A 13,015-nucleotide genomic window follows, 5' to 3' on the forward strand; every position below is an offset into this window, starting at 1 on the left:
TTATTTTAAATGGATAAAAATTTATAAAAAAAGATCTAAGATATCTCGTGTACGATTCATGTGAGATACATGAGGTCAGCTCTTTCTCGCGACATCTTATATCATCTTAAGAACAAAGCGTGGTCTGCATCGCATCTCTGCGAGTACTCCGCGGTGCATTTTTGAGACGAGGTGGAAAATTGAGTTCGCGTCGCTCTTAAAATTTACACGAAGGAAAATCGACTGAACGATCTCACGCTCGATTATCTCCGCGACATTACCGAGCCATTAGGACCGCCGTTCCGCCGTCAAGCTCGCCGATGACGCTCTCGTTGCGCCACCGACTCGTCATCGGACTCGAAATTCCAGCATGGGCGGGCGCGATGAAATGGTTCGCCTCCCTACTGAGACTCTCCTTTCCACATCGTCCTCATCCTTATTCTCTTCTCCTCCGCTGCCGCGACTCGAACCTTCTCGCGCGACGGTCGCATTAAGCACTTTGCAACGACAATTTGCGATACATTTGTCGGAGACGCGGGCGCGCTCGCTTGCAACTCCAATCTCTCCGCGAAAAGTTTCTCGAAGGAGGGTGAAAAATTTTTTCACCATCGACATACCTTAAATTCACTATGCTCGCTCAATGTCTTTACTTTCTACCCATGGAAATGATGTGCACTTCTTTTTAAACGGATAGAAATGCCGTTCACAGCGTAGACATATATGATAAAAGCGCATTAATTTTTGAAAATGTATGTGTGATATATGTGATTGCGGACATTGTTGCAAGCTTGAATAATCAGTTAGGAATAATCAGTTATTAAATAGCAACTCATTAAATAAATCATATTGTCTTCAAATTTATTACAATGACACATGCATTGACACTGATGCATTTGCATTTCTCCTCATTGGGATCTTTGCTTAATCATATCTTTGGGTACGTATGATTGGTCTAAGTTGGGCGTTCATAGCTCGTAACGGCAGACGATAATTGAGCCTATCTTCAAAAAGCGCTCGGATTACAAAGCCGCTTTCTACGCGCGCGGCCGAGTAGGAACCCACGAAAGTTGTAACTCGAGCAACGAATGTGCCCGTGGATTGTTAATTAGGAGGCCCAAGTTTGCGAGGTAATCAGGAATCGCATTTCACCGGTGTACCGATGTGCCGCGCACCAAGTCAATTCATCAGCGAGGCCAACGGTTGTCATGGGGATGCGACCCGCCCCTTATACCAACCCCATGCAAACCTGCGCATTTCACGAAAACCGTTTCCCTCGTATGCACGCGAGAACGCAGTTCCTTCAGATATATGGCCGCGAAATTTCTCTTCGCACTGTTTGCTCGGTTAATTACGGCTATCTTGGAACAAACGCTATCAGACAGTACACATTGCATAGGATAAGAAAAATATACATTTGACGCAAATATGTATAGTCTCAAAACTCCTCGCAATCATATCCTAAAATATTACAAATGTGAAAAATCAACGATACTTGCCGTACGATAAAATTATTGCAGAAGAAGAGATACGAAATATTAAAGATATAATAGAATTTTCTTCACAATTGCGAGAGATGTTTTCTTTGTGAGAAATATCAAAATAGCGGAGAATTTCCAATTATGTGAAACAAAAGCCACGCAGCTGGAATAACACGGGAAAGAAACAAAAAAACGGCTTCGTCATATAACGCCGCATTTCAAGCACCTTGCCAGAAGAGACTTAAAAGCTTCCCCGGCGCATTTAAGGACTCGTAATAATTTCTCACGAAAGTCAGCGTCTAGGATAGTTGTGGGGAGAACCGTTTATCAGGTGCAACGATCTCGTTCGCACGAGGATTTCTCAAGATATCGATCTGTGTGAACTAATCTATACGTGAAGTGGTCCACATATTTGTTATGTTTCCTGTGCAGTTTCATTTTGGATAATTTTGTTAAATAGTAATGTGTTATTTTTGTGATTAATATAGCATTGCAATGACTCAGTTATATAATACAAATTATTTACCTTAAATAATCTTCGAATTAAGAAAATTATAAATTCTTTTACACTTATCTAAAAATTATTTTCTGTTTACACTAACATCATTATCAATACTTCAATTATCATTTATTATATCAAATAATTTTCAATCATTTTAAATTATTACCTTTCGGCATTTGGACTAATTTACCACTGCTGTCACAAACAGAAAAGACACCTACGATGATATTTCCTTTCATTCTTAAGTATCTATAATTGTGCAACATGCGGACACACTCGTAAATGCTTGAAATTAATCGCTTCCGGCGCCAGACAGGTCTACGGACTCCCGTTTTGGCATTGAACGAAGAAGATCTGCGCCTCGCCTACGCAGGAAGACCGCGTCGTTAATTTCGATCTTTTTTTCCGTCTGATCGTGCTCCCACGATTGTACAGGTGACACTCCTTAAAAGGTGTTCACTATATTCTTCTTGCTCAAACTGTCATATATTTTTAAATACGATTGCTTATTGCACAATAAAAATAAATTTTACAGATCTAACAATCAAACATATAAAATAAATTTATGCAAGAATCGAAATTGAGTTTGAGCGTACGTTAAACGAATAAAAATTAATAAATTTCAGGACACTTATTTCAGTGCTAAAAGGATGCACTGTAATACATCTTCCACCTGTCGTCACATCATGAGTTACATCGGTTACATTGCACAGCTCTCTTTTCTTCGGAGTTATGGAACGAGCCAATGTTGCTTCGCTGTTCGACTCAATACGCCCGAACCATCGAGATGAGAGGAGCCCCCTGCTGTGTGTTGTCGGCTACCCGGCTACCTGCCGTCCTCTCCTGAGGTCCGCCTAAGGCCTCGCATTCATCATCGCAGACCACCTCCGGTGACACACGACGTATCGAGATTAACGCGGCGTCCGTGTCCGGCAGCTCCTTCTTACGCTTATCGAAATTCCAGCGCGATCGCTACGCATTCGCCGCATTCTTATTCTTCTTACACTTTGCGCAGGATTAATTGCGTAAAACTGTCATAAATTTCTTATATTTCGAATGTTCTCCGCGTGTTTTTTCGAATAATGTCGAGCCGCCGGCAATTTACCTTTTTTAATAGAAGGTTGGATTCCGAACTTGCGAGATGCATGGCATCGAACAACAGTAGTAGTTATCGAGACACTTTTATTGGAAAAAAAATTCGACGTTAATGTTAAAAGAAAGAAAGGAAGCCAGTTAATAATATTGTACGGTGGAATTCATCGCGGAACCGGTCGGCGCGGAGAGGAAGCTCTCGCGCAGCCGGAGATTGATGCACGACAACGTAGTTAATCCTTTTTTCCCCGCCGCGATATCGTGTATCGGCCGGTGTACTTACATATACGCGTAATCTCTAATATGCATAAACAAGATTGATGGGCACCACGTGCACGGCAAGATTTCGAGGACTTCCGTAAAGAGAGAGAGAACGCGTCCTTCGGCCCTGAGGACGCATCGGGACATGTCGGTGCCGCCAGGCGAGGATTAATCCTTCTCCTGGGATTTTTCATTGTCGACACCGACCGGCTCGTTCCCGAACCCAATAATTACGCGCGCTCGATCGGCTCGACCTCGGTGGCGAAACGACAGACGTTATGCCTCTTTCTACGTCGCCTTTCCTACGCCGCGGAAGGATGCGCCGCGTAATGAGGGACCCGATAGTGGTTGCACGATAATGCAGGTAATTAGGATGCTCGGACGTGGAAATACGTGCGTATTTCCCGGGAATGCTAAAATGTTTACAGAAGAAGGCTTAATGGGATGTGTTCTATGTCCTTCGCACGTCACAAGTTGATAAATTATCACAATATCAAAGATATCGAATTGCATTGGGACTGATGGTGAATAGGGCAACGCAATTTCACATTTGATTGATCGAATATAGTGCTTAATATAAATTATAACAATCGAATTTGGCATTAAATAATATATATATAAAAGTCAATGCGACATATTTATTAAAGATCGATACTGTTACTTCAAAGTTTAAATAATTACTGTGCGTTATTCTAAGACTATATGCAACATGAAGTTCATAAATTATCATCGCGCTATCCGGACGTACACGTCTCTCAACAATGCCGAGCCTAACAAACACCGACGTCCCGCCACAAAATTACGTACGCGCCAAAAAAGGTCCGCTGAATTTAACGCGTTCGCCGCGCGACAATTCGATCTATCGATTAATCCCGCCGGTGGTCGTTCTGGAAGATACATGATTCCTCGGTAATAAACGTAATTACAAATTTAACGCGTTCGATGTATACACGCGAGTCGTACGCAGATGAACCGCGTCGAATCGCGGAAGAATCGAGCCTCGTCGTCTGGAAAAAAAAAATCGTAAAAGGATGGCAAGCACGGCGGGACAAAGGGCGCGCGACTTAGTTCCGCATGGACCTTTGACGACCACCGTGCGTTGACGCTTCGTCCCTCATCCTTCTATTCGTTCTCCTTCTCCTCGTTCGCCGGTACACGGCCACTCTGCTCTGCGCTTTCCATCTCGCGCTTCCGCCGCGAGCTACACGGACCCGCCGTGGCGGTGACGATGATTAATCGTCGCACCTTTGTCTCGCGATAATGAGATTTCGGTTTGCGCAACGCGTCCACCTGCGGGAGCTGCTCTCCCGTTCCCTCTATCTTAGATCGATTCGACATTCCCCTTCCGCTTCGGTGATGGATCCGACGGTTCACGGAGACGTGATCTACTCACTATTAGGAATATCGAAGAGTCTGAGAAAGGAGCCGTAGGAGCCTCTAGCGAGAGAGCTTATAAATTATGAGATACGCAAGTGTCATTAGGAACCGCTAATCTTGCGTACAGAAGCCGGCTGCGCGATTGGATTGACGGATTGAGAAAAGCTGTTCACGCGCGCGGTAACCGCGCTTCTCATTTATTATGTTGAAATACAGTATCGCACCCGGGAATATTTTTTTGCCTCATTGATATACGATATGCGAAGAAAAAAATTGAGAATCGAATATAGAGAACGTAAGGAAATAACTTAAAGTGCCTCTCTCTCTCTCTCTCTCGCCACTCTAATCATGCAATTAGTATAATGCGTGACTTATCGCTCGAGAACGAAGCCATTTTTCTCTCTAAAGTTTATCGGGAAGCACGTGAAAGGAGCGAAGGCCCTCTAATTGCGCGGCCGCGCGTTGCGAGTCTATACTCGTGCGGAATACGCTGTTAAGGAAGCGAGCATATACAGATGCTCACGTCCCGTGCACGAGACGCGAACGCAGGGAAGCGTGGAACATTTGACTACGGCCTGTCAGAGTGTCAGCCAAGCCCATCCTCTTTCGCAACGTAGGAAATATTGTAATTGCGCGCGCGGAGTTTCCTCCGTGACATACGCCACCCGGGCATTACCCGATTCGATTCCCAAGAGGTTCATAAACTTCATGCCCTTGAAACCGAAAGCAATATCGTGCACTACCGTGTACTAAAATAATTAAATACACATTAACTCTCCGATTGATGAATAAAGAGGTAATATGTTTGACATAACCTCTTATAGAATATATCAAAATTAATGCGTTGGAATATTTTCTTAAGTGATCAAATAGTCTCCTTTCTGTGAATTTTCTAAATAAATTTCTATAAATTTCTATAAAATTTTTAATATCTTTCTTGCGTTTAAAATTTAAGGTATCACTGTTAGTCAAAGATTTAGAGTGTAAATGATTTTTCATATCACAGAGTTAATCATATTTGTATATTTAATTATTTTTCGAATGAGAAAAATCGAATGTCTACTCACCTAAGCTGCAGCTTCCAAATTCAATGGACGTATCTTTTTCGTTTGATCTCGCAGATTCGAGCACAGCGAAGAGGTGAATCACATAGCGACGAAAGGACGAAGGGAAGAGGAAAGGTTGAGAAACGCAAGGAACACGGTGCACCGTTTGTACAGGCATGTCACAAAGGCCGATTGTTCTCCATTTCATTCTTCTGTTTCTTTCCCTTTTCCTAAAACAAGGTGCGTGGAGTTAAGAGATTCGTCAGCCAATCGGTCGGCATCCGCAAAGCAATTCCTCTCGGATGGCAATCGATTGTTCGATAATATCGGACTCATTTGTCAACGGCGACGAGCGGTTAAATGCAAATAAAGCAAAATAGTCGGGCTGATCGTCACGCGGCGTCGGAAAGTCTGCAACGGAAAGTCGAACGTGACTTTTCGAGCGCGACCTGTTTCTCCGAATAGGAATTTCTCAATCTATGTCGTGGTTACCTTTCCGTGGTTACGTTTGAATATATAACTTTGACAAAAGAGAGCTTGCAAATGTAGCATTACTTTATAATTTTTATGTAATATGTTACAATACATCAATCACTATTTATTTAAAACAATTCTTCTATATTCCAGTGTGTAGTTCGTATTATTCATGTTCAATAAGAATACAGCTTCTCTTAGTTCTTCTTTTATATTATAGATAAAAAAAGAAGATCGTAAAACTCCATACAGCAGCGAGCTATTTCTTTTTCTTTTGATCTTCGAGACAAATGAGACCGATTCAAAGAAAGAAAGAAACAGAATCGAAATAAATAGAATTTAAAAAAGATAATAAATTAATACACCCTCGTGGGGGTCTCTATCTCAAAGTAACACCGCTATTATACTCACCGTACAAACGTAGCTACTGTTAATTATGGCATGCCGCCGTTATGTGTATCCTGGCGTGAATATGCTTCACTCGCCGCGTCAATTCAGACGTTCAACCTAATAATCATACAAAAAAAAGAAAATTAGCCTCTTCGAGAAACCGACAGGTACAAAAGAGAAAAAAAAAATAGTTACTTTTCGCAATAAGATGAAATAATAAGTTTTACGATGCTTTAAAATGCTCATTGTACTGCATTGTATTGTAAAATACATCATATAATTATCTGAGAATCACTATGTAATCTTTTCCAAAATTTTCCTTTTTCCGGCGAAGATTTTTACAAGTCTTTCAAGATCTCTTAAAAATAAATTCTTAAGCACAAAAAAGATAAAAATTTTCATGACTTGTCACTATACGTTTCACAAACTTTTCCAGAAAAGAGAGTAAAACTGCAATTTTCGAGATAAGAAAACAACATTTGCCTGATACTCATCAAAGACTATTATCTCAGGATGGAACGATACCTATTCCCACGCCTTCTGTTTGAATGGATGTCGATACATGTACAGGTGTCTTAAACGCAAGGCAGCCAAAGGAACAAACACAAGTGATCTACGTGCGCGCGGGTATAATTCGTGTCATTGGTGGGAAAACAACATTGAAGTCGAGTAAAGGAAGGTCGAAAGAGAGGATGAAGGCAAGCAACGGTGGCGGCTCGATTGATTGCGCCGCAAGAAGCTGGTCAGATCTTGCCTTCTCACCGATGCCACAGAACGGACAGATGGACGCATGGCTATGCGTTACAGGTGCTGCACAGAGAAGAGAGCCCACCTCTTCCCTGATCCTGCAGGAACGCGTCGGCTGTGCGGTATCTTTGCAGATACACACTGGGCGAGGGACTACGCCGCTTTTTCTGCGTCCCACATTCCGGCCACGTCGCTCATCGCGTAGGATTTTGCTTTCCATCACTCCACTATGCCCTCTTGATCGACATGCAACCGTCTTCAACCCGTCTCATGCCGCTTCGTTTCTCTTCAGAGATATTTCTCTGTTAGGAAACGATTTACTGCGCTCACGCGTGACATTTAAGAATGGTTTAACACTCGGTCCAGAATGAATCATCTAACTAAATCTAACGAAATTGAACGTCATGGAAAAAGTGTCAAAATATGGGTAAAAATAAATTTCTTTTTAAATGAAATAAATGAAGAAAGTGATCTTAACTTTCTTTTTCAGCTGTCACATCGTTAAAGCATTTAACGACTTGATTAATGCCTTGCTTTAATTATAAGAGTTTGTAGCACTCAATAGATTCGACAGATATTTTTGTGTTAACAATTTTATACACATTTTCCTTTTATTCTTATGTTTCTTTAATTTTTTCATGTAATAAACGTTCTCGTGCAAATTTTTATATTAGATGTCATTATCATAAAGCAGCATTATGCGTCGCATAATGTTTCTAACTAGGTCGTGTAAACTTTAATAAAACTGAAATAAGAGAAATTGCGATTCAAGAACCATACTATTACCAGTCTGATATCCTTCAAAGCGCAAAATCACGCGCGGCCACGACGCTATTCTGCTATATTGATAAAGAAATTAAAAAGTTAATTTTTCTACGAATTCAACATTTGCCTCGCCGTCTGACTGTTTCCACAAGGATCACGAGATCTCTCGTGTCGCACGCAGAAGAAACAGAGCACCGGCGAGCCACCCTCTTGAGTCGATGCGAGAGAAGAATCTACCCTGTGTGAGAAGAGAGAAATAAATCTACACCGAATAGAGTCTGCAGCGTTACGTATAGAAACTGTAGAAAAGAGAGCATGTCGAATGATAAGGATGACTACAGACAGAACAATGATCGAACGATATGTTAGTGTAAAGAGAAAGACAGAGAAAGAGAAGAGAGAGAAAAAGCGCAATGCGAGACGTATATATAAAGGTATTCGGGATGCTGAAGGCAGCAGAGCGGCGGCCACATCAAAGCGCCCACCGACTGCCCGGGCTTCGGCTTGGACTTTCCGCGCGTGTTCCCGCGGGTGCGTGTATGTGCCCGTGAGAGAGCCCGCGTTGCGCTGCACCGACTTCGAGAGGATGGTGCTTTGATTCCGGTTGAACCGGTGTTGCGCGCTGCTCCCGGCCGGCCGTGTGCGTGCGTGCGTAGCGGCGATCGCGAGGCCACGCTCGCACTCGCGATATACACGGAAGGGATAATAATGTCGCAGCATCCTTCTGAACACCGTGGAACGACCGTGTCGTCGTGTCTACTCAGCACCGTCGATGCTATTTCTTTTAGCGAAGATGCAAGGATTGTATCTATGAGCGCAGCGCTAGTGAAAATTCACAGACTTTGGAAAGATTAATGAAATAAAATGTCATTATAGATAGACACATGTATGCATTAAGCTTCTATAATATATAGATTCCTTCAATGAGAATATATATGTGTAGTGTAATATTCAATAAATATTTTATTAAAAGTTGTATTAAATAGATAAAGCTTATTTCTTTTCACAATATATGTATATTCAAAGAAGAAAGCAAAATATAGCTTGATATTTTATTTGTTATAAAATTTATTATTAGATATATTTCGTTATATTTTATAAAATATAAAATTTTGACAAGAAATTGACAATTATTTAAACTTTTACTGAGTATTGAATTTATCATATATTTAAAAAATTTTATTTTTAATTTTTTTTTAAATATTTCTATTATGCATTAATAAAAATTGCTTCATAAAAAAAAATTAGTTTTGTCTCATACTTTATTTTACAAATATTTAAAATGCTATAAATGTTTATAACATTTATAAATGTTATTTATTTTAAATATTAAAGAGAGCAATAGAAATAAAATATATATTATAAAAAGAATTATATGTATAAAAATTATATATATAAAATATTAAATGGTAAGTCAAACCTTTTTCCTTGAGAAGAATATTCGAAAGTTTCGAAGAATCGCTCGAGTTTCATATTTACATCAGATCATGTTTACATTTTGGACTACTTATGGAGAATTCTGCGCGTCGAGGTTTCCTGGAAAAGGTTGGGCGCGACATTTCGCGTACTCGGTGTGCTCCCCTCCACTCGGTTCCTAAAATTTTCCAATCTTCTCAGTTGCATCGTATTAGCATTATTTGAAGGACGTATTTTATTCGCTCCGTAATTTTGTGAATTTTTATCCATCGAAAGTATACTTTGCAAACGAGTATCGGAGGTATCAAATATGTATAACTGATTGATAAAGTTGTATCAGTGCATCTATTAATCTGGAGGAACACGATTAATACGTTTTATCAATATTTTAAACAATTTCGTCAAACCTTTGTCGGGACAATATCGCGCGTGCCATCCACAATCCGTAGTATCGAAGAACATTAACAGAAACATCGAAGGATCATCGCGATGGAACGAAGTGGGTAACACCATTATGCCGACAATTTTCTATGTATGGTGTGAAATAAGACGCGTGATGTGACGTCATGATTTTGGCAAATGGCCGACTGGCTCGTGTCGAGCGTCCCGATCGAATCGCGATCGCTCCATGTTCTCGCGTGTTTCTTACTCGTTTCGGTTGAACTCTGCCTATGAACAAGTGTCGAAACGTTATTGAATCTTATAACGAATAATAATTTCCGAGTATTTATCGACCCGTACGAGATCATTGCTTTTCGCAACGTTTGAAATCGTACATTGACCGTGCATTGTCGCATATTGTCGCGGGATTCTATTATTCGATATGTCTCTTTCGCGCATATTTAGTGCTATTCGAACAAGCATATACTATTAACGATGCAGCATCGAGGAACATTAATGGGAAGATCGAGGAATCATTACGATGGAATTCAACGAAGTGGGCGAGTCCACTTTCTTGAGATTTTAGAGGTAATAATGTGAAATTAACGCACGAACGTGACGTCACGATTTCAGCTAATAGCCGACTAGTTCGCATCGAGCGTCCCGGTCTCGCGGTCGAGTTGTAATTGCTCCGTACTCTCGCGTGCTTTTTACGCGTGTTTTTCAGTTGAATTTCGCATATACTGTCGGAAATATTGATCTCATAACGTATAATCATTTCGAAGTATTTATCGATCCATGAGAGAGATCATTGCTTTTCGCAGCGAAATCAGGATTTATTGGTTGTGTTTTGTCGCGAAACTTCCTTATTTGAAACGTCTCTTTCGGACATACTTTGCACTATTTGCTAGTCGGAAAAACATTGCGTATGCCATCAATGATGTAACATCAAGGAACATTAATGAGAAGATCGAGAAATCATTGCGATGGATTTCAACAAAGTGGGCGAGTCCATTTTTTGAAATTTTAGCTAGGTAATGGTGTGAAATTAAACGCACGAGCGTGACGTCACGATTTTAGTTAACGAATAGTTCGAATGGTGGCGCAGCCGAATCATGAAAATTTTTTTCTTTATTTTCGCATTTTTTTTTATCCATCGCCGATGAATTCTGCATACAAACGAGTGTTTACGTGTTTTTTTTATTTACGTGTGCATAAGCGGCGTCGACATAACCTATCTGTCGGAACATTTTGTGGAACGGATTTCGAAAGTTTCGCGGAACGCGAGTGAATAAGTGATGTGTATAGTGATCAAGAATGCCATTGGACATATTTACGAGAGAACAGCCAGAAGCAGAAAGGAGCAATACGGCGGCAGAAAGGACTATGATGTACAGCGCGGCAGAAAGGATTATGATATGCAGCAGCAGTGCATCGACTGGTGAGTCGTTTATTACATTTGCATGATTGTTGATCTATCTGTTCGCGAATGAAAGCGACTAACCAAGTGAATGCCGCGCGATTATTGCAAAAGAAATAGCATACATAATCGCCTTCGTCCATATCAATTCAACGTTTGTTTATTCACATATAGAAGCATACCAAATTTAAACTTGTTAGTCGAATTATAAAAATAAAACTTTTATATTGTGTGTGTGATCTGCTGTGTAATATGCATTTGTATTTCTACACATAACAAATTTATAATATTTTAATTAGAAATAAATGATATTTAAATAAATGTTTTTTTATAATGCCGCACAAAGCCTGTTGATATCAGTAATGTGATATGTACTTTGTTTAATTTATATTTAAATTCAATTCTTGCAACAAAGGGTATTTCAGTGTTTCTCAATACGTTTGTATCTAATTGATAAATGATTGAATAGCGAATTTTTGTCAAGTCTATTAAAAATATCAAGCAAGTTTTAATATTATAAATTTTTTATTTTTTATATTTGTTAAGATAGAAGGAAAAAAACCAAGAGGCAAGTCCCCAACACGGTTGGCGGACCAGACAAAATTAATAATAAATAAGAAACCACTACATCCTTTCGAGGATAAAAGATGGAGGAGGAAGATATTTATTGCATATATAATCGAACATGTTCGATTGCTTTAGATTTAATCAGCTGTAATATTTTTTAAATCACTTTATTGTAGCATTTTTAATAGAGTAATAAACTGATATAATATTGCTGTATTACACTATAACTGGCGCTCTGCAATCAGTCGTATTTTTAGATGAAAATTTAACTATGCTAAAATTTTTAAACTTTTTTTAATAGACTATTATGGATAAATACATATATTCTTTTTTAAAGACTACACTTGACATACTTTTTTGTATTATTAACAAATGATAAAAAGTGAAAGTTTAGCATTCTAAATTATAGATTAGAATAAGTAGATTTTTTATAAGCACGTATTACATTACAACTAGTCTGTCTTATAAGATTTTTCTCTTTTTAGTTGTTTTTAAATGAGCAATAAATTTAACACAATCTTGATAAAGATTGTAGATACAATGCTAAGTATATTCCTCGTCACGATATATGATAATGATAGCAATAAATTGTTCTCTTGATCATTTCGTCACAAAAAGTGGCATAAATTAATATTTATGGAAAAATAAATTGACATTATTTATGATCAATCATAAGTTAAACGATATTGCATTATTTTGAAAGAGTTTACTTACCTTTTGATATTTCTGAGAATTTTTTAAATTCAATATGAATGATCTAAAATAGGTAACTGCAGCAGGCAATTTGAACACATTAATATTTTGACTCCCCAATTCTCTCTGGTTATCACCAGCCATTAGGACAGCAGACCACACAGGATACACTATGAACCATACCTAATTTCATTTCGATTGAATCGTACCATGACGCGCAATGTGTCAAAAAGATAACGGTAGCCCGCGGCAGGAACTCGCAACAATGGTAATTCACTGTAATAACTCATTCGCGTACAGAAAGACTTCAAATAGTCGCGTCAACGCGCGACCGCATGATCTTCGGTAAGCCCAGTATCCTTGCGTGCCATTACTGCGATGTAAAATTATTTTACACGGTTTTTCTTTAAAATAGAAAAAAAATGGA

General features: G+C 39.4%; 2 long non-coding RNA genes across 3 annotated transcripts in view; one reads left to right on the forward strand and one right to left on the reverse strand.

The window, feature by feature from the left end:
• Positions 1 to 6,106: 6,106 nt before the first annotated feature.
• Positions 6,107 to 10,023, reverse strand: LOC105676361 (uncharacterized). The gene is made up of 3 exons (XR_001101377.2): positions 9,935 to 10,023; positions 9,532 to 9,705; positions 6,107 to 6,716 (listed from the first exon to the last, which is right to left on the reverse strand). It is a non-coding gene; the product is annotated as an uncharacterized lncRNA (long non-coding RNA).
• Positions 9,791 to 13,015, forward strand: part of LOC105676360 (uncharacterized) — a 205,804-nt gene continuing 202,579 nt past the window's right edge. Inside the window, exon 1 of one of the 2 annotated variants that reach the window (XR_010889286.1) lies at positions 9,791 to 11,349. This is a non-coding gene — a long non-coding RNA (uncharacterized lncRNA). The remainder of the gene's footprint in view (positions 11,350 to 13,015) is intronic. The other variant, XR_001101376.2, reaches the window with a different exon arrangement.

The sequence above is a fragment of the Linepithema humile genome, chromosome 3, assembly GCF_040581485.1.
Source record: "Linepithema humile isolate Giens D197 chromosome 3, Lhum_UNIL_v1.0, whole genome shotgun sequence".
Lineage (NCBI taxonomy): Eukaryota > Metazoa > Arthropoda > Insecta > Hymenoptera > Formicidae > Linepithema > Linepithema humile.